Raw genomic sequence first — 19,908 nt, 5'->3', positions numbered from 1 at the left:
CTCCCTCCCCATTCCATCCCTCTGGGTCATCCCAGTGCACCAGCCACGAGTACCCTGTATCATGCATCAAACCTGGACTGGCGATTCGTTTCACATATGATATTATATATGTTTCAATGCCATTCTCCCAAATCATCCCCGCCGCCACAGAGTCCAAAACACTGTTCTATATATCTGTGTCTCTTTTGCTGTCTCGCATACAGGGTTATCATTACCATCTTTCTAAATTCCATATATATGCATTAGTATACTGTATTGGTGTTTTTCTTTCTGGCTTACTTCACTCTGTATAATAGGCTCAGTTTCATCCACCTCATTAGAACCGATTCAAATGTATTCTTTTTAATGGCTGAGTAATACTCCATTGTGTATATGTACCACAGCTTTCTTATCCATTCATCTGCTGATGGGCATCTAGGTTGCTTCCATGTCCTGGCTATTATAAACAGTGCTGCAATGAACACTGGGGTACATGTGTCTCTTTGAATTCTGGTTTCCTCGGTGTGTATGCCCAGCAGTGCAATTGCTGGGTCAGGCTTGGGTTATTAACTTTAAAATGTACAACCAATTGCTGTATTCTTGGAGGATATTTCCTTAGGAAATTTCTCTTCTGATGTATTCCCACCTCAGAATATTTGTGAGAATTTTGTGCCCTTTTTTCCCTCCATATTTTGGGAGGTTAGATTTTTTTTTCCCTTTCTAAAGTATTCTGCATATTAAAAGCACGTGCTTAAAAACCCTGTAATTGTATCCAAAAAGTAGCCATTAAGATTATTCACTCATTGAATGAATATTTGCCAATCATGATGTGATACTTTGTATGCTGTAAGCTATGAGGTTTATAGAAAAGTGTAAAATGTAGTCTCTGCCCTTGAGAACATTAGTCTGGGTGGGAATGGAAGGCACAGGCACAAATAACTATAATTATAACTTAGATCATCATGGCCTTCTCTGAACTCCCATGTAGTTGCAGGAAAATGTATACTTTCCAAAAGAAGGTAACATTTGATCCGAACCTTGAAAGAAAAGTAGTAACTGGAAGTGTAGGGAAATGACAGGGTGTTCAAAGAAAGAAAAAATATAATGAGAAAAGGTCCAGAGGTAGGATCGCATGCACACTGCGAGGGAAGAAGTGATGAGTAATAAGGGTTTTGACAAAAGAGTGTGGTTATAAGACATCTATGTAGTTTTGGGGTAATATCGTTTTGTATCATTGTATCCTGAAACAGTTTTCTCAAGTTTAAAACCACAGCCATACATTATGATTATTTATTTATCTGAGCTGGGTCTTTGTTTCTGGATGTGGGCTTTCTCCAGCTGTGCTGAGCAGGGACTTCTCTGCAGTTGTGGTGTGCAGGCCGTTGCGGTGGCTTCTCTTGTTGCACAGCATGGGCTCTAGAGCACTGGCTCAGTAGGGCAGTGGCTCAGCACCCTTCTCTTCTCACCCTCAATATTTCCAGCATCAGGGTCTTTTCTAATGAGTGAGCTATTTGCATCAGGTGGCCAAAGTACTGGAGCTTCAGCTTCAGCACCAGTCCTTTCAATTAATGTTCAGGGTTGATTTCCTTTAGGATTGACTGGTTTGATCTTGCAGTCCAAGGGACTCTCAAGAGTCTTCTCCAACACCACAGTTCAAAAGCATCCATTCTTCGATGCTCAGCCTTCTTTACAGTCCAACCCTCACATCCATACATGACCACTGGAAAAACCATAGCTTTGACTAGAAGGACCTTTGTTGGCTAAGTGATGTCTCTGCTTTTTAATACACTGGGTTTGTACCATCAGGGAGGTCCAAAATATTATAGCCATCCATTGTTATTGATAATTGGCATTTCATTTTTTTTTTATTTTTAGCTTTTAAAGTTTTATTTATTGAATTTTTGACCACACCTGAATCATGTGGAATCTTGGTTTCTGATCAGGACTAAACCTGTACCCCCTGCATTGGAAGGCAGAGTCTTAACCACTAGAAGGCCAGGGAAGTCCCCCAGAGGCTTTTTTTAAATTTTTATTTAATTAAAAATAACATTTATTGGGTATAGCCAGTTAACAATGTTGTGATAGTTTCAGATGAACAGTAAAGGGACTCAGCCATACATATATATGTAATAGCAGTATTCTAAAGAAGTAATTCTTCATTTAAACTATTTTATTTTTAAAAGGCCTTGATACTACTTATAAGAGATAAACTCAGAACTCCTAACATTTCTGGATTTCAGCATAGAGTCTCAAACTGAGTTCTGTTCAAATATAAAATCCTTATAGTTTCCTTGGAAAAGTGAAAGTGAAAGTCACTCAGTCGTGTCTGACTCTTTGCGACCCCATGGACTATACAGTCCATGGAATTCTCCAGGCCAGAATACTGGAGTGGGTAGCCATTCCCTTCTCCAGGGGATCTTCCCGACCCAGGGATCGAACCCAGGCCTCCTGCGTTGCAGCTCACCAGCTGAGCCACAAGGGAAGCATAGTTTCCTTGGAAGAGACATATTATCAATATTATTTGTTTAAAGAAAAAATTTTAAAAGGCTTTGTGGATACAAGAAACAATCCCAAGGCCACATGGCTGGCTAGATTACCAAGATGTGTCTTAAAACAAGGACTTCACTTAATCCAAAGATGCAGCACCACAACCAACATACCTAACAGGTTTTATGAAGTAGCAGGGAAACTGCATGGACGTTCTCAGCTTTTAATAATCTCTAAAGTTTTAGGGCTTAAACAACTCTAAGAGGACTTAGGAAGTATTTAATATTAAAGATTTTAATGATATTAATAGTATTCTTTAAGACTTTAAGTAGTTTCAGACTATTTTAACTGTCTTTTTTAACATACTACTTTTGTAGGAACCAAAAGTATTAGTTTGTGTGGTAATTAACCAAGTTAGTATGGTAAGTTTAAAACACGGCCCCAAAATTGTCTACATGCATCCCATTGCAAGGTGGAGGTTTATGTTCTGTGTTCTATTACTAATCAACAGTATGTATAAAAAAAGTGACACTGCAGAAATTTCTAGACTTAAGTTTACAGAGCTAGCAGCTTCCACTTCCCGTCTTTATTGGGAAACACAGACACTAGTCAGTAAAGAACCCAAGCTGCCTGTTAGCCATTTACCAACTAATGTGGCCTCCATATGAGTAAACTGTCATAGAATTGGATGGTCAGCCACGTTCAAGCTATCTAGCTGGGGTTACATTCTGCAGAGACAAGCTGACTCTGATAAGGACTGCTCACATTTCAGATTTGTGAGTAAAATATTCATTGTTGCTTTCTTTATGCCATTAAATTCTGGAATAGTTTGTTTTGTAATAGTAGATAATTAGAACAGATTTTAGTGTTTGGATATAAGGCGCTACTGTAATGAAAACTGAAAACCTGTGGCATTGCTTTTAGGACCAGGTTGCAGACAGCAACTAGATAAATTGGGGAGACTTGGTGAAAGCCTGAAGGGCCCCAGGGAGAGTGTCGAGAGACTAAAGGATGTGAGGGGGCTGTTGACAAAGTCTTAGTGTAACGAAAATAGGGAAAGTATTACGGGAAGTTGGAAGAAAGGAGACCCTTCTATGTAGTGGCTAAACTTTTGACCACGTCACCTGCAGAAGTAAAGGAAACGTATTCATGTCTACTGAATTTGATGATCCAACTAAGAGCTTCCAGGCAGAGGCATAATTTTTAAGATGCCACATCACTTCCTGTTGACTAAATAAAATGTGAATGAAGAGAAATTAGCTAAAGAAGTAAATTTTCCATCAAGACTGGTCAGGTGTGAAAATAAAACTTTTTCATTTGCAGCTTCTCCAGAGAAAAATAATATTCAAATTAAGAAACACACATCAGCCCACAGATCAAACACAGATTGGGACAACAGAACCCTTTGTTAGTAATATCTCAGAATGATCTGAAGTTCCTCATGGGAACTTTCAGAGAGAAAAATCTCTGTGAAGATTTTAAGGACAGGACAGTCTCCCGGATCCTCTCTGTTATTAATAAAAATCTTAAGAGTATCAACCACAGCAGTTTTTCTAGATTCCCAGGGTCAAGAAGGGGTCATCATGAAGGGGTTTGAGAGTGCAGCTGTGTTTTTTAATGCAGTGGATTATAAATTGATTTGTTAGAATCTTGTAAAATGTTTAAAAGAAATGTTCTAGTTTTGAGTAAAAGAGTGATTATAACTGGACACAGGAGAGATTCTTATGGTGAGTGAGATGTATTAGCTCATGTATGTATTAGCTGTGATGATTATGCAAGAAATGACACCTGTGCTAGAACTGCATAGAGCTAACCTCTCTCTCTCACTCACTCACACACAGACGATAAGTAAAACCGAGGCTATCTGAATTCATTTGGATAGATTGTATGGATGTCAGTATCCTGATTGTGATTTACTGCAGTTTTACAAGATGTTACCATTAGAAGAGGCTGTACAAAGGGTGCAAAGGAACTTTCCACATATACATTTTTTACAATTGAATGAAAATATATAATTATATTAATATAATAAATTAATATATTAAATAAATAAGTAAATAACAACTTCCTGATGATCATCATCTACCTAAAGCTGAAAAACCAAATATGGTTTTCCAAACTGTTAACCAAAGTTTTCCGATAAGAGAGGAACTAGTCCAGGTCCATGCTTTTCAATTTATGGTCCACACTGCAGTATGATTATCACTTGGAAACTTGTTACATATGCAGATTCCCAGGCACTAATTCAGGCCCCATGATGCAGAAACCCTGAGGGTGGGACAAGTAATCTGTGCTTCAGTAAGCCCTCCAGTTGGATGTGATACATGCTGAACTCTGAGAAACACTGGACTAGAATTTTGTTTTGTGATAACTATTAAGCAGATACTAACTAGAACCTTGCTATTCACATTTACTCCACTAACCAGTATCATCAAAATCATCTGCCAGCATATTAGAAATGCAGAATCTGTGCTGTAGACTTAAGAGAATCCAAATCTGCATTTTTACAAGATCTCCAGTTAACTCAAAGGCATACAAAAGCTAAAGAAGTGGTGCCTTAGTCCTTTTATTGAACAAGTATGTACATCCCATGAAAATACAATTTCTAGTGAGAGTGAGGACATTTGGGCACCCACTTCCTGCTGAGTCAGGGATATTACACACGTTGCCCTGGATCATACATCTTATAAGAAGTGCACCTAAGATTTGAATTTACACAGTACTTAAAGGGAGACAGGAAAGATCTTTCTGGTCTGGATCCCTCCAGACCCTACGTTCACAAGCACGATGCTGGCTTGTTCAGTCTTTCTTCATCTGTTAGTCCAGCTCCTGTGGGCCAGGTCTGGTTTCCAGCTATTTACAACAGGGAGTGTCTGAACTCCAGACACACATACCAGGGTCAGAATAGAGACTATTATTCCCTCAGGCAGTTTTGACCATATTACTCTCTAGATGCTAAGCTCATAACAGGAACCTTGGACACACCACCCAGGATGTTCTGGCTTCAGGACTGCAGTCTGCACGACCTTGTTCTCCTCCTCCCCATAGCCGCCCCCCTCCCCCAGCCCTCCCGCCATCCCCGCATCGATCCTTCGATGTGCATCACAAGGCACAGACTCCTAGTTGACAGAGTACACATTAGCTGTAAAATAATACTACGGGGAGCCAGAGTTGAAAGGGAAATCTCTGACTGTCCCTGACTGGATTTTCTGCCTATTTATCTTCTAAACTTCAATTCTGTGGAAGTTGCTGAAAGAACCAAATGTTATCTGAACGCACAACTGACAGCATAGAAAATCATTTACCATTTTTATGTCTAGGATTTAACTTCCATAAAATAGTAAAATTCCACATTAGTAGATGGTTTAGGGATTTCAGGGGGAGGGGTAGTTGTTTTTTAATCCTTTTTGCTAAATAAGTAGGGAGGCATAGCTAGAAAATGCTTCAAAGCTGTTAAAGAATAGATTAGGATTCTGTGTATTTTGTAGAATCCTCAGAAGTGAAATGATAAATAAAGTTGTATCTGTAACAATAAAACAAATAGCTAATGGAACAAAGTAGACTCTCATTAATAATGGTAAGTATTATCTTTGAGCATCATATTCTAGCTTCAGCTAGCCCCTGGAAATTCAAAGACAAATAATTTAGGGTGAACAATACACTGTAATAATCAAATGAATGAATACCTCTAATATAACTAGTTGTCAATTTCAACGTGCCAGGCATGATGCTAGCTGCTACTAGGTGCACTCTCTACAATCCCACAAAGTGAATATTATCATTCACGCTTCACAAAGAAGGAAACTGAAGCTCAGGAACGTTGGGGTGTGGGGGGGACTTTCCCATAAACACACAACCCACATGTGCCCCAGACAGAATTCAAACAAAAAGCTATCTGCCCAGAACTCATTCTTTGATGAAAGACGTGGGAAGGAGCCCTGAAACGAGATCATAAGCTGTCCATTGAAAAAAGGATGGATTTTAGATTCAGACCAAAGAGTGCTACCCAACCTCTACATTTTCCCTGTATTTCTCCACAGATGGCTCCAAATGTGCTCAGTTTATCTTTGGAAAAGTAAGACTAATTACTACCATCTACATGAATTGCTAACCATTCACATCCAATTAGTGACGCAGCATAATAACCATTATACGTGTCCATAAACTGTCAGATTAATGTTGCTGTACATTCCATTTTGTCTCAACACTGAACAAAGTATACCAAAGATTCTCTGTCTTCATGTGTCATGAGCTTTTGAGAGGAAAAGTAGAGCAAACTGACACATTTGCTGCTGCTGCTGCTGCTGCTAAGTCGCTTCAGTCGTGTCTGACTCTGTGCGACCCCATAGATGGCAGCCCACCAGGCTCCCCCATCCCTGGGATTCTCCAGGCAGGAACACTGGAGTGGGTTGCCGTTTCCTCCTCCAGTGCATGAAAGTGAAAAGTGAAAGTGAAGTCGCTCAGTTGTGTCCGAATCTTCACGACCCCATGGACTGCAGCCTACCAGGCTCCTCCATCCATGGGATTTTCCAGGCAAGAGTACTGGAGTGGGGTGCCATTGCCTTCTCCAAACTGACACATTTAGGGTGAAGGTAATGGGTAGCATGACATAGACCAAGAGACTGACTAATCTACATTAGTTCTCAGTTCTCCAAGGCTTTATTTTTTACAAAATGCATAAAGGGTTTTAAAAAATTATGTGGAACATAGGCAAAATTATTTAAAGTCAATGAATTTTTAAGAGATTTCACGTCTTGATTCCTTCCACTGTCACTCACCTTATTTCCTCCAATGTTTGAGTCATATCTTCAAGATAGCCTTTCTAAACAAGAACTTTTGCTCAACCTACTGTTATCAAATCAAGTTATCCACAGTTCTTTTAGTTAGACTTCTTTAATTTCCAATGCACCATGGGCACACTTCAAAACGCCCCTATCTGTAGTCTTGGGGATACAATTTCCTCAAGTCATGTACTTTAGGGCCATATTTAGGGTCAGTGGAGATGGATCTGCCTGGTTCTGAATTTTAGACACCCTGTAACATGCATTAAGTCCAAATGGCATTCACTCCTAAACTATCACAGCCTAGAATAGTACAGACTGTCGGAATATGCCAATGCCTAAGGTAAAGGCATTGTCAGGTTTTCCATAGTTTATTTAGCAGCTCTGTGTTGTAGTTCTTTCTCACAGATTTAACACATAGATCTATGAGTAGAGGAAACAAACACTTTACTTTGTGAGGTGTTTCTAATGATATAGGTCTATAGAAAAAGCCCTCAGGATAGACCTCAACTCCAATCCTTATTTTTTTAAAGTATTTATTTATTCATTAATTAGGCCCTGTCGGATCTTACTGCATCCCACAGGACCTTTCATGTGGTTCACAGACTCAATTTGTGTCAAACAGGCTCAGTTGCCCCGAAGGATGTGGGATCGAACCTGCATCCCTTGCATTTCATGGAGGGTTCCTAAAACTGGACAACCAGGAAAGTCCCTCCAATGCTGACTTTAATGGGTAAAAACAATTCCCTTTCCTCTTACCCTCAGAATATAAATATAGATGTAGATATATATACATACACACTAATAACTCATCTTACAAGTTTAAGAAATAATTTCCAGGTGAATCTATCAAGTTTTCAAGGCAACACTGCAACTACACATATGAGGTGGTTTGGTCAAGGCTCCGATTGCTGTCCTAGGAAAATGATTTTCTATCTCATTTTATCTTTTTTCTAGACTTGAAAAATGGGTCTAATAATACTTGCCCTTTACATACCTCACAGAAATGTTGCAAAGATTAATGAAATACGTGTAAAGAGCTATAAGCCAGATAAATTAAGAGAAAATCACCATTGGATTCTTCAAATAAAATTTCCAGTAGAACTATGTCCTTCCCTACCTTGGTGAGTAATGCAGATATAAGAATGCAGGAATAATGTGATTTTTAAAGAGGTTATTGTTGTTTAAATCAAGTGCTTAAATCGAATGCCTAAATCTCAAATAGATATGAGAAACAAAACAAATTTTTCAGGAAAAAGGAATGAAGCTGTCCAAGAACTAGGGAACCAAGAAAGGTATAAACTTCAAATGATACAATTTGACACCTCAGGTGGCACCCAACCTTCAGATAAGATTACTGTCATTAGACCCATGATTCGGAAGACTTAATAAATGGACAATTAGGGTTTATTTCTCCTGGAATTTATCAAAATTAGTTGAGATAGTCATCCAGCCTTTCCCCCCATCTGTTGCTCGGCAGTGTATGTGTAAATGTCAGTTGATTTAATTTTCATTTCTGCTGCCAGATGTTTGGGCATCAGTTGTTATAGGTATGCAATTGTTTAAAAATGCTCTCACATTAATGCAGGAAAGTTCTACTGTTTTCTGCCTTCTAGGCTTTAACTATGATAAGAAAGGAAGTAAGTTTATTGTTTTTAAATATGTGACAAGGTCTGAAATTCACATCTAGCTTCACCCAGTACTTCAGCAATAGACCGATACAAACTTTTTAAATTAGATGCCTTCCTTTGAGAAACCCAAGGCTGATTCCATGGGAGGAGAGAAAGGAGTTAGAGAGAGAGAGAAAAGAGATTCTATATCCAGAATATATCCAGAATCAATCTAGATATTTGCAAGTAGTCCATGTGCTGTTAACTTGGATATAGTCTACTGATGTAGCAAGACAGATGTGGTGGACATTTGATTTCCAGAAAGTGCTTGTTCAGTGACCTAGAGGAAAATTACCTCTATAGATATATCAATCTTATAAAATAGAGATAATGTAACCTATTTATTTAACATTTTGTTATCTCAATATTCATTGTACTAAAGTTAATCGTCTTTTCTCTGTGCAAGTTACTTATGGTATGAAAAGGAGCTTCAGGCCAACATTATCCTAGCACATTAAATACAAGATCAGACTTTCGAGCCCCAAGCATACACAGCTCTAGGGATACATTTATGCGCTTTGGAGAAGATGATCTGCAGACAGATGAGAGATGCGCGCTCCTCCGTAAGGAGCAAAGCAGCAGGCAGCTTGCTCCCTTGAAGGGTGTTTACCAAGATGACTGCTGCCTGATTTGTAAGGGTGTGTGACTCTGTTCATACAGTTCCTACGTAAAATAGCTACTCCATAAAACTGATAGCACATAGACTCGCCTTGGTGCCCTGTGATGACCTAGAGGAGTGTGACTGGGGACAGTGGGAGGGAAGGGACATATGTATACATAAAGATGACTCAGGTTGTTGTACAGCAGAAACTAAGACAACATTGTAAACCAATTATACTCCAATTAAAAAAAAATTAATTGATGGTAATACACAGAGTAACCAATAGGTACTATTATCATTACCATCGTCAAAGACTGTATTACCCAAATCGATCTGGTGTATATCTGTTCTTGCAAAATGAATATTAGTAAAGCACATGCTAATTACAAATTCATGGAAAGTCTTAGGGTTATGGAAGGACTTTGCATTGTCTAGCAGAATGATCTTGAGAAAACAACAGCTCAAGCTTTCTAACTTTGGGCTACGTCATCTGAAATGCAGGATGATACACCCCACTCTGGCTTATTTTCATGTAGTTGTTTTGAGTCTTCAATGTTGCAAAAAATAATCAGTTTACAAAATACATAGTAAAAAATAAAAAGGTAACAATTCCTATCACTAGCAGAAACGAAACAAAATCTGGAGGCCAAAATTATCCTTATCTGTCAAGGGCTTTGGTTTTATGACTAAATTTTCCAAAATAGAATTCATCTTACTGGGTTCATTGAGATTTAGGGTTTTGTCCTCAGCCTGGTGGGAATGGAAACTTAATTCTTTCGGCACATTCCGTAAGAGAACAGTGCTTCAGCAGATAAGCATTAGCCAATCCATGGAAGACACCTGCTTAACAAGAATGTGAATACATTAAATTACAGCGAAAAATTAAATGTTTACCAAAGACCCTATAGTGTGGTACAATAGTTAGGGCAGTAGGTTTATAGCTTGGCTCCATCAAGTATTACTTGTGAAGTCCTTAAAGCTTAGAGACACGCAATAGCTGTATGATTTTCTCATTTGTACAATGAAGATAATATTCCCAACCACATAGGGAAGTTTTATAAAGTACATGGGTGACTCCATTCAAAATGCTGTGTCGAACTTTGAGGAAAGTAAGCTCAAGAAATTATGGAACAATTGTTGTTACAATTGTTGTGTGTTTTTTTTTTTTAACTTAGTTTTTTTCTTATTTCTTTATTTTAATTGGAGGCAAATTACTTTACAGTATTGTAGTGGGTTTTGCCATACATTGACATGAATCAGCCATGGGTGTACATGTGTTCCCCATCCTGAACCCCCCTCCCACCTCCCTCACCATCCCATCCCTCTGGGTCATCCCAGTGCACCAGCCCTGATTACCCTGTCTCATGCATGCAACCTGGACTGGCGATCAATTTCACATATGATAATAAACATGTTTCAATGCTATTCTCTCAAATCATCCCACCCTCGCCATCTCCCACAAAGTCCAAAAGACTGTTCTATACATCTGTGTCTCTTTTGCTGTCTTGCATACAGGATTATTGTTACTATCTTTCTAAATTCCACATATATACGTTAGTATACTGTATTGGTGTTTTTCTTTCTGACTTACTTCACTCTGTATAATAGGCTCCAGTTTCATCCACCTCATTAGAACAGATTCAAATGTATTCTTTTTAATGGCTGAGTAATACTCCATTGTGTATAAGTACCACAGCTTTCTTATCCATTTGTTTGCCGATGGACATCTGGCTTGCTTCCATGTCCTGGCTCTTATAAACAGTGCTGTGATGAACTTTGGGGTACATGTGTCTCTTTCAATTCTGGTTTCCTTGGTGTGTATGTCCAGCAGTGGGATTGCTGGGTCATCAGTTCAGTTCAGTTCAGTCGCTCAGTCATGTCCGACTCTTTGCAACCCCATGAGCTGCAGCGTGCCAGACCTCCCTGTCCAACGCCAACTCCTGGAGCCTATCCAAATTCATGTCCATTGAGTCAGTGATGCCATCCAACCATTTCATCCTCAGTCATCCCCTTCTCCTCTAGCCCTCAATATTTCCCAGCATCAGGGTCTTTTCCAATGAGTCAGCTATTTGCATCAGGTGGCCAAAGTAGTGGAGTTTCAGCTTCAACATCAGACCTTCCAATGAACACCCAGGACTGATCTCCTTCAGGATGGACTGGTTGGATCTCCTTGCAGTCCAAGGGACTCTCAAATCTTCTCCAGCACTACAGTTCAAAAGCATCAATTCTTTGGTGCTCAGCTTTCTTTATAGTCCAACTCTCACATCCATACATGACTACTGGAAAAACGATAGCCTTGACTAGATGGACCTTTGTTGACAAAGTAATGTCTCTGCTTTTTAATATGCTGTCTAAGTTGGCCATAGCTTTTCTTCCGAGGAGTAAGCATCTTTTAATTTCATGGCCACAGTCACCACCTGCAGTGATTTTGGAGCCCCCCCTCAAAATAAAGTCTCTCACTGTTTCCACTGTTTCCCCATCTATTTCCCATGAAGTGATGAGACCAGATGCCATGATCTTTGTTTTCTGAATATTGAGATTCAATCCAAATTTTTCACTCTCCTCTTTTACTTTCATCAAGAGGCTCTTTAGTTCTTCTTCACTTTCTGCCATAAAGGTAGTGTCATCTGCATATCTGAGGTTATTGATATTTCTCCCAGCAATCTTGATTACAGCTTGTGCTTCTTCCAGCCCAGCATTTCTCATGATGTACTCTGCACATAAGTTAAATAAACACGGTGACAATATTCAGCCTTGATGTACTCCTTTTCCTATTTGGAACCAGTCTGTTGTTCCACATGTAATTCTAACTGTTGTTTTTGACCTGCATACAGATTTCTCAAGAGGCAGATCAGGTGGTCTGGTATTCCCAACTGTTTCAGAATTTTCCACAGTTTATTGTGATCCACACAGTCAAAGGCTTTGGCATAGTCACTAAAGCAGAAATAGATGTTTTTCTGGAACTCTCTTGCTTTTTCGATGATCCAACAGATGTTGGCAATTTGATCTCTGGTTCCTCTGCCTTTTCTAAAACAAGCTTGAACATCTGGAAGTTCATGGTTCATGTATTGGTGAAGCCTGGCTTGGAGAATTTTGAGCATTACTTTACTAGTGTGTGAGATGAGTGCAATTGTGGGGAACTTGAGCACTCTTTGGCATTGCCTTTCTTTGAGACTGGAATGAAAACTGACCTTTTCCAGTCCTGTGGTCACTGCTGAGTTTTCCAAATTTGCTGACATATTGAGTGCAACACTTTCACAGTATCATCTTTCAGGGTTTGAAATAGCTCAACTAGAATTCCATCACCTCCACCAGCTTTGTTTGGAGTGAGGCTTCCCGTAAGGCCCACTTGACTTCACATCACAGGATGTCTGGCTCTAGGTGAGTGATTGCACCATCATAATTATCTGGGTCATGAAGATCTTTTTTGTGCCGTTCTCCTGTGTATTCTTGCCACCTCTTCTTAATATATCTTCTGCTTCTGTTAGGTCCATACAATTTGTGTCCTTTATTGAGCCCGTCTTTGCATAAAATGTTCCCTTGGTATCTCTAATTTTCTTGAGGAGATCTCTAGTCTTTCCCATTGTATTGTTTTCCTCTATTTCTTTGCATTGATAGCTGAGAAAGGCTTTCTTATCTCTACTTGCTATTCTTTGGAACTCTGTATTCAAATGGGTATATCTTTCCTTTTCTCCTTTGTTGGGTCAAATGGCAGTTCTGTTTCCAGTTTTTTTTGAGGAATCTCCACACTGTTCTCCATAGTGGCTGTACAAGTTTGCGTTCCCACCAACAATATAAGAGGGTTCCCTTTTCTCCACACCCTCTCCAGCATTTATTGTTTGTAGACTTCTGGGTGAGATGGTACCTCATTGTGGTTTTGATTTGCATTTCTCTGATAATGAGTGATGGTTAGCATCTTTTCATGTGTTTGTTAGCCATTACAATTGTTATCATTATCATCAGTATCATCTCGGTCAGCATATTTTATGGCAGTGTTTCTAAAATTGAATAAAATAATCTAAAAAAAATTGGCTTAAAACACATGGAGAGAGAACAGTGGGAGCTCGATGTGTAGTTTAAACTCTGACGGCCTCATGCTCTGTTAATCGCCTTGGCTCTGGAGGCTGGGCTGGTCCTGAGGGCAGATCAGGTTTGGTCCTTAGACTGAGGCGTCACTGTCTGAAAGTGCCTGGATGGCTGCCCCCGCCTTCATCTCTGTGATACACTTAATTCCCTCTTCCTGCTCATAGGCCTCTCTGAACGACTAACAATACCCAGGATTTAGCAGAAGGCAAGTCTCTATCTGTCCTGACCTAATGCTGTCTTTTGAGAAGGCAACCTTCTTTGATGAGACCCTAGAAATGTCACTTATAATGCTGATCTATTTCCACTGGGGCTAACTTCGTTTTTCTTTTTCTCTTAAAAATGTTTACTAAGTTCTTACTCCCTATACTGTATCAGGAATCCTACAAAACATGTTATATGTGGTATTTCTTTCAATATCCAATATCCTACATTTTGCTATTGACAAACTATTTTATCAACATGATATCTAAGATAGAGGAATACTTTTTGCTGTTACCATATCTCAAAGTAATTGAGAAAATAAATGCCTTCCTATGGCCACAGTTCTTAAACAATTTGGTCTTAAGGCTTCTTTACACTTATTTTTACACTTCAAAATAACTGGAGAGATAAAAAGCTTTTATTTATTAAAAAAAAAACATGTTACTAACTATATCTCTCAATATTTACCAACCAGAAGTTATGACTAATTTTTTAAAAGCTTTTGTTTATTTATTTGCTGGGTCTTAGTTGCAGGATTCAGGTTCTTTCAGTTGCAGCATCCTGACTAGGGATCAAACCCAGGCCCACTGCATTGGGAGTGTGGAGTCTTGGTCATTGGACCACCAGCCAAGTTCCTACAACTAATTTTTATAACAAAATAATACACACATGCACATATTTAATTAGCCATTGAGCCACAATACTAACATACATCATGTTGCCTTTGGAAAACTCCACTCTCACATGTGAGAACAGGAGAGAGAAAAGGCCAAAACATGAGTATTAATATAAACACATTTTGACCTCATGAAATCACTGCAAGTGTCTCAAAGACCTTAATTTACTCTCCACCATATTTTGAACATGCGATTTTAAAGGAGAATAAAAGATTTTTGCCTCCCCTCCATATTGTCCTGTATATTTCAACCATTCTGTGATCTTTTGTTAAGACTAGGGAGTAGGATAGATGAAGCATATACACTATAGAAAAATGTTATCATTCACACATTACAATTGCTGAAATTGAGGCTTAGAAAAGAAAAGCACTTTTCCTAGCACATGACTTATAGGTATTGTTTTAATAGTTTACAGCTCCATAACTTTCTGTCCCCAAACCTGTGCTCTTCATTATCATGTTATGCTGAAGCCACTGAAGATCCATCAACCCAAGATGGATGAGAAGTTAGTAATGGTCTCATTTTAGCCACATACTACAGAGAACTTGAAGTCCAGAGTTACCATTAAGATAGGTATAGAATTGAACTGGTGGTTTCCTGAGTGAATTCATCATACCCATCATCTTGCCTCTTAAAATTAGATGTTCCTGTAGTTGGCACAATACTTTTAATATGTGTACATTAAGAAGAGGGACCAGGGATGTCCCTGGCAGTCCAGTGGTTAAAACTCCATGCTCCCAATGCAGGAATCAGGGGTTCGATCCCTAGTTGGGGAACTAAGATTCCTCATGCCAGACTGTATGGTCAAAAAAAAAGAAGGAAAGAAACGAAGAAGGACCAAAGTGCTAACTTCACAATGTAGACGAGCCAAGTTTCTTGGCAAAACTACACTGAATAAAATAAACACACTACCTTATATGACTGTTATTTATTTTTATGGTTTTTATCCCAAGTAGACTATCAGCAACTTCATTCCTTGATTTATTTTCTTCCCAAACGTATAGTATCTAGTACAAACCCTGGTATCTAGTGGCACATTTGTACAAAGATTGTATTTTCAGGGATGTTTGTCCTGTTTGCCTATCTGTCACGCTTAGTAGCGCCAAAGAGTAGAGAGTTCAGGCTTTGATGTTAAACCCTGGTGGATGAACCTATGGTACTCGATCTTGACCTTATATATATTCCTTGACTTCCCTAGATCTCACTTTGTACCTTTTTGAAACAGTGCTCAGGATGCGTCCATCTCAGTGTCCTTGTGTTTAGTCATACAGTTGTGTCCGACTCTTTGTGATTCTATGGACTAGGTTTGTCTGTTCATGGGGGTTCCCCAGGCAAGAATACTAGAGTGGATTGCCATGCCCTCCTCTAGGGGATCTTCCCAACCTAGGGATCAAAGCCAGGTCTCCCACACTGCAGGTGATTCTTTACCATCTGAGTCACCAGGGAAGCCCTGGTGTTGTTATGAGTAAATGAAACAAATGTCTGCACACAGTGGTCACTGCCATTCTGCCTGAAATTAGGTAGCATCTCAAATTCTAATTTGCTTTGATTGCCACACCCAGACATTTAGATCTAGACACTGAATCAAAGGAGATCATAGGAGAGTTGCTTTGTATGCATCCAGGCAACTTTCCCAAATCATGATTCTTATGATGTCCAAAGACCAGTGAGCTTCTCCAGCTCACAACCAGACAACACATCTCGGGCATTCATTTTTATTTTCCTGTTGGCTAAAAAGCACAATAGAAAGGTCCACATGGAAATAAGTGACATGTACAAAGGAGGCTCCTATAATCATAAAACAAACCAGTCCTCCCTTTTATCACACATTTCCTGGGTGGATTCATGCTATTCTCTTTGCCCATAGCATGCCTGCTTTTCCTCTTCACCTCTCCAAATGCAGCATTGCACTTGACTCCTGGTGGGCACTAGAGAAGGCATCATATAGAACTAATTTCTTCCTCACATGAGTAGTTAGGACATGTTCTGCCATTCTATCAGGCAACCTGTCTGTAGGCCAGTAGTTATTGCCCTACTGCAGAAGCCCCGCCTCCCGGCGGGGAACTGTCTCTTTAACAACCTGTGCTCACACTGTCTAGGAGAGAGGTGCGGAAATGTGTTTGCCTCACTATGGTTTTGTGTATTCAGTTATTTGGTACGTTTAGTGATTAGTTTATTGGATCTTAAGCCTCTTTAAGACGGACACTACAAGGGACAAAATCATTCAAAGACCAAAGATAAAGGTCTCTAATTCAGTATTTCCCACTTTCACTAAGGTCTCCTTTTTATATGCCAAAGGCCATTTGTAAAACATCTAACTGCCTTTTTAAACCCATCACTATAGATAAATATCCAGATATTTTCAGATTTATTTTAGCTATCAGTTTCCCTGAGAAGTCACCCAGCACATCAATTCTGTCTTAGATGCTTTTTATATCTTTTCTTAAATAAACAAATGTAGGTTTCTATGGTATTCTGTGGAGTGCAGCCTTTGTTTCTTTGTAACTGCTACATAATTATATTGGAAATGTGAAAAACAATTCAGCAGGAAATCAAATGCTGGCTCAGTGTGGGTATTTTTAAATCCAGAGATACACAAATATTAACCAGCAATGAGATTTAGATACTGTGCTTAAAACACAATCTAATGACAAGCCTTATTTAAAAGCTAGGGAAATAAATAAATATATATATGTGCTCAAATAGGACATTTTTATAAACACAGATTTTCTTTACAGCACATTTAGAATTGTTTATTTTGCTAAAAAAAAAAAAAAAACAGTTACATAAATTCAAGACAGAGATGGTTCTAAAAAATCACTGTCTCTTAAACATCAAGTTCACAGCAGTCTACCTGAAAGAACAGGTAATGATGGGGACTTTCCTGATAGTCCAATGACTAAGACTCTGCACTCACAATGCTGGGGGCCCAGGTTTGATTCCTTGTCAGGGATGCTGTGAAAGTGCTGCACTCAATACGTCAGCAAATTTGGAAAACTCAGCAGTGGCCACAGGACTGGAAAAGGTCAGTTTTCATTCTAATCCCAAAGAAAGGCAATGCCAAAGAATGCTCAAACTACCGCACAATTGCACTCATCTCATACGCTAGTAAAGTAATGCTCAAAATTCTCCAAGCCAGGCTTCAGCAATATATGAACCATGAACTTCCTAATGTTCAAGCTGGTTTTAGAAAAGGCAGAGGAGCCAGAGATCAAATTGCCAACATCTGTTGGATCATCAAAAAAGCAAGAGAGTTCCATAAAAACATCTATTTCTGCTTTATTGAATATGCCAAAGCCTTTGATTGTGTGGATCACAAGAAACTGTGGAAAATTCTGAAAGAGATGGGAATACCAGACCACGTGATCTGTCTTCTGAGAAATCTATATTCAGGTCAGGAAGCAACAGTTAGAACTGGACATGGAACAACAGACTGGTTCCAAATTGGAAAAGGAGTATGTCAAGGCTGTATACTGTCACTCTGCTTATTTAACTTATATGCAGAGTACATCATGAGAAACGCTGGACTGGAAGAAACACAGTCTGAAATCAAGATTGCCGGGAGAAATATCAATAACCTCAGATATGCAGATGATACCACCCTTATGGCAGAAAGTGAAGAGAAACTAAAAAGCCTCTTGATGAAAGTGAAAATGGAGAGTGAAAAAGTTAGCTTAAAGCTCAACATTCAGAAAACGAAGATCATGGCATCTGGTCCTATCATTTCATGGGAAATAGATGGGGAAACAGTGTCAGACTTTATTTTTTGGGCTCCAAAATCACTGTAGATGGTGACAAAGACGCTTACTCCTTGGAAGGAAAGTTATGACCAGCCTAGATAGCATATTGAAAAGCAGAGACATTACTTTGCCAACAAAGATTAGTCTAGTTAAGGCTATGGTTTTTCCTATGGTCACGTATGGATGTGAGAGTTGGACTGTGAAGAAGGCTGAGCGCCGAAGAATGGATGCTTTTGAACTGTGGTGTTGGAGAAGACTCTTGAGAGTCCCTTGGACTGCAAGGAGATCCAACCAGTCCAGTCTGAAGGAGATCAGCCCTGGGATTTCTTTGGAAGGAATGATGCTAAAGCTGAAACTCTAGTACTTTGGCCACCTCATGCAAAGAGTTGACTCATTGGAAAAGACTCTGATGCTGGGAGGGATTGGGGGCAGGAGGAGAAGGGGCTGACAGAGGATGAGATGGCTGGATGGCATCACTGACTCAATGGACGTGAGTCTGGGTGAACTCCGGGAGTTGGTGATGGACAGGGAGGCCTGGCGTGCTGGGATTCATGGGGTCGCAAAGAGTCGGACACGACTGAGCGACTGAACTGAACTGAACTAAACAGGGAAGTGGAACCCACTTGCTGCAACTAAGATATGGCACAGCCAAATAAATAAATATCTTTTAATAACCAACAGGTAATGAGGCTTATATTATTACTGTGATTGCTAAAAACAGAGACTATATTTATATCATATTACATTATAATAGTATGATATGTGATAATAATACACTAATTTCGTCTATATTATAAAAATACTATTCAGTTCAGTTCAGTCGCTCAGTCGTGTCTGACTCTTTGTGACCCCATGAATTGCAGGACTCCAGGCCTCCCTATCCATCACCAGCTGCCGGAGTCTACCCAAACCCATGTCCATTGAGTTGGTGATGCCATCCTACTATCTAATCCTCTGTTTTCCTCTTCTCCTCCTGCCCTCCATCTTTCCCAGAATCAGGGTCTTTTATCGATGCACGATACTGGATGCTTGGGGCTAGTGCACTGGGACGACCCAGAGGGATGGTATGGGGAGGGAGGAGGGAGGAGGGTTCAGGATGGGGAACACATGTATACCTGTGGTGGATTCATTTTGATATTTGGCAAAACTAATACAATTACGTAAAGTTTAAAAATAAAATAAAATTTAAAAATACCATTATAATATGGTATATACATATATATTCTCTGTATCAGCCAGCTGAGTCTTAGTTCGCTTTTGAGTATTAGTTTCCTTTTAACCAATAAATAGATACATTAGATTCCTCAAGGAAATTGTTGATGTTCAGGTCACTCATTGAATGGAACTTAGGTTGGAATTTATATTTGTTTGGCTACATAGTCAAAACTTTTCTTCCACATTTGTCATCCAAGGTTTTATCCCTTGTTCCCCTTCTTCAGCCTATTATTAAGCATTCATTGTCAAATTATAGCAGCAGGTGTGTGGAGCAGATTTCAGCATTATTCCGGGCTTATCTCAGTAGGTTATAGGAGTTTTAGATTTCAGTATAAGGAGTCTCTTTAGTTTGTTTTAAATTTAGGAAACTAGAAGTTCCTAAAAATCCAAATTCCCCTGGAATGGATAGTTCACAGATGCAACTTTTAAATGCATGCTCCCCAACTGGACCTCCTCTTTCAGTAGGGAAAA

The 19,908-nt window shown here is 39.3% G+C and overlaps 1 protein-coding gene and 1 non-coding gene across 2 annotated transcripts in view; both read right to left on the bottom strand.

The window, feature by feature from the left end:
• Positions 1-19,908, bottom strand: part of CDH8 (cadherin 8) — a 402,649-nt gene that overhangs the window by 100,004 nt on the left and 282,737 nt on the right. The window lies entirely within an intron of this gene.
• On the bottom strand, positions 7,630-7,758 carry LOC138991872 (small nucleolar RNA SNORA18). The gene has a single exon (XR_011467770.1). It is a non-coding gene; the product is annotated as a small nucleolar RNA SNORA18 (small nucleolar RNA).

This window comes from Bos mutus, chromosome 18 (genome assembly GCF_027580195.1).
Source record: "Bos mutus isolate GX-2022 chromosome 18, NWIPB_WYAK_1.1, whole genome shotgun sequence".
NCBI lineage: Eukaryota > Metazoa > Chordata > Mammalia > Artiodactyla > Bovidae > Bos > Bos mutus.
This window is presented reverse-complemented; position numbering and strand designations above follow the sequence as displayed.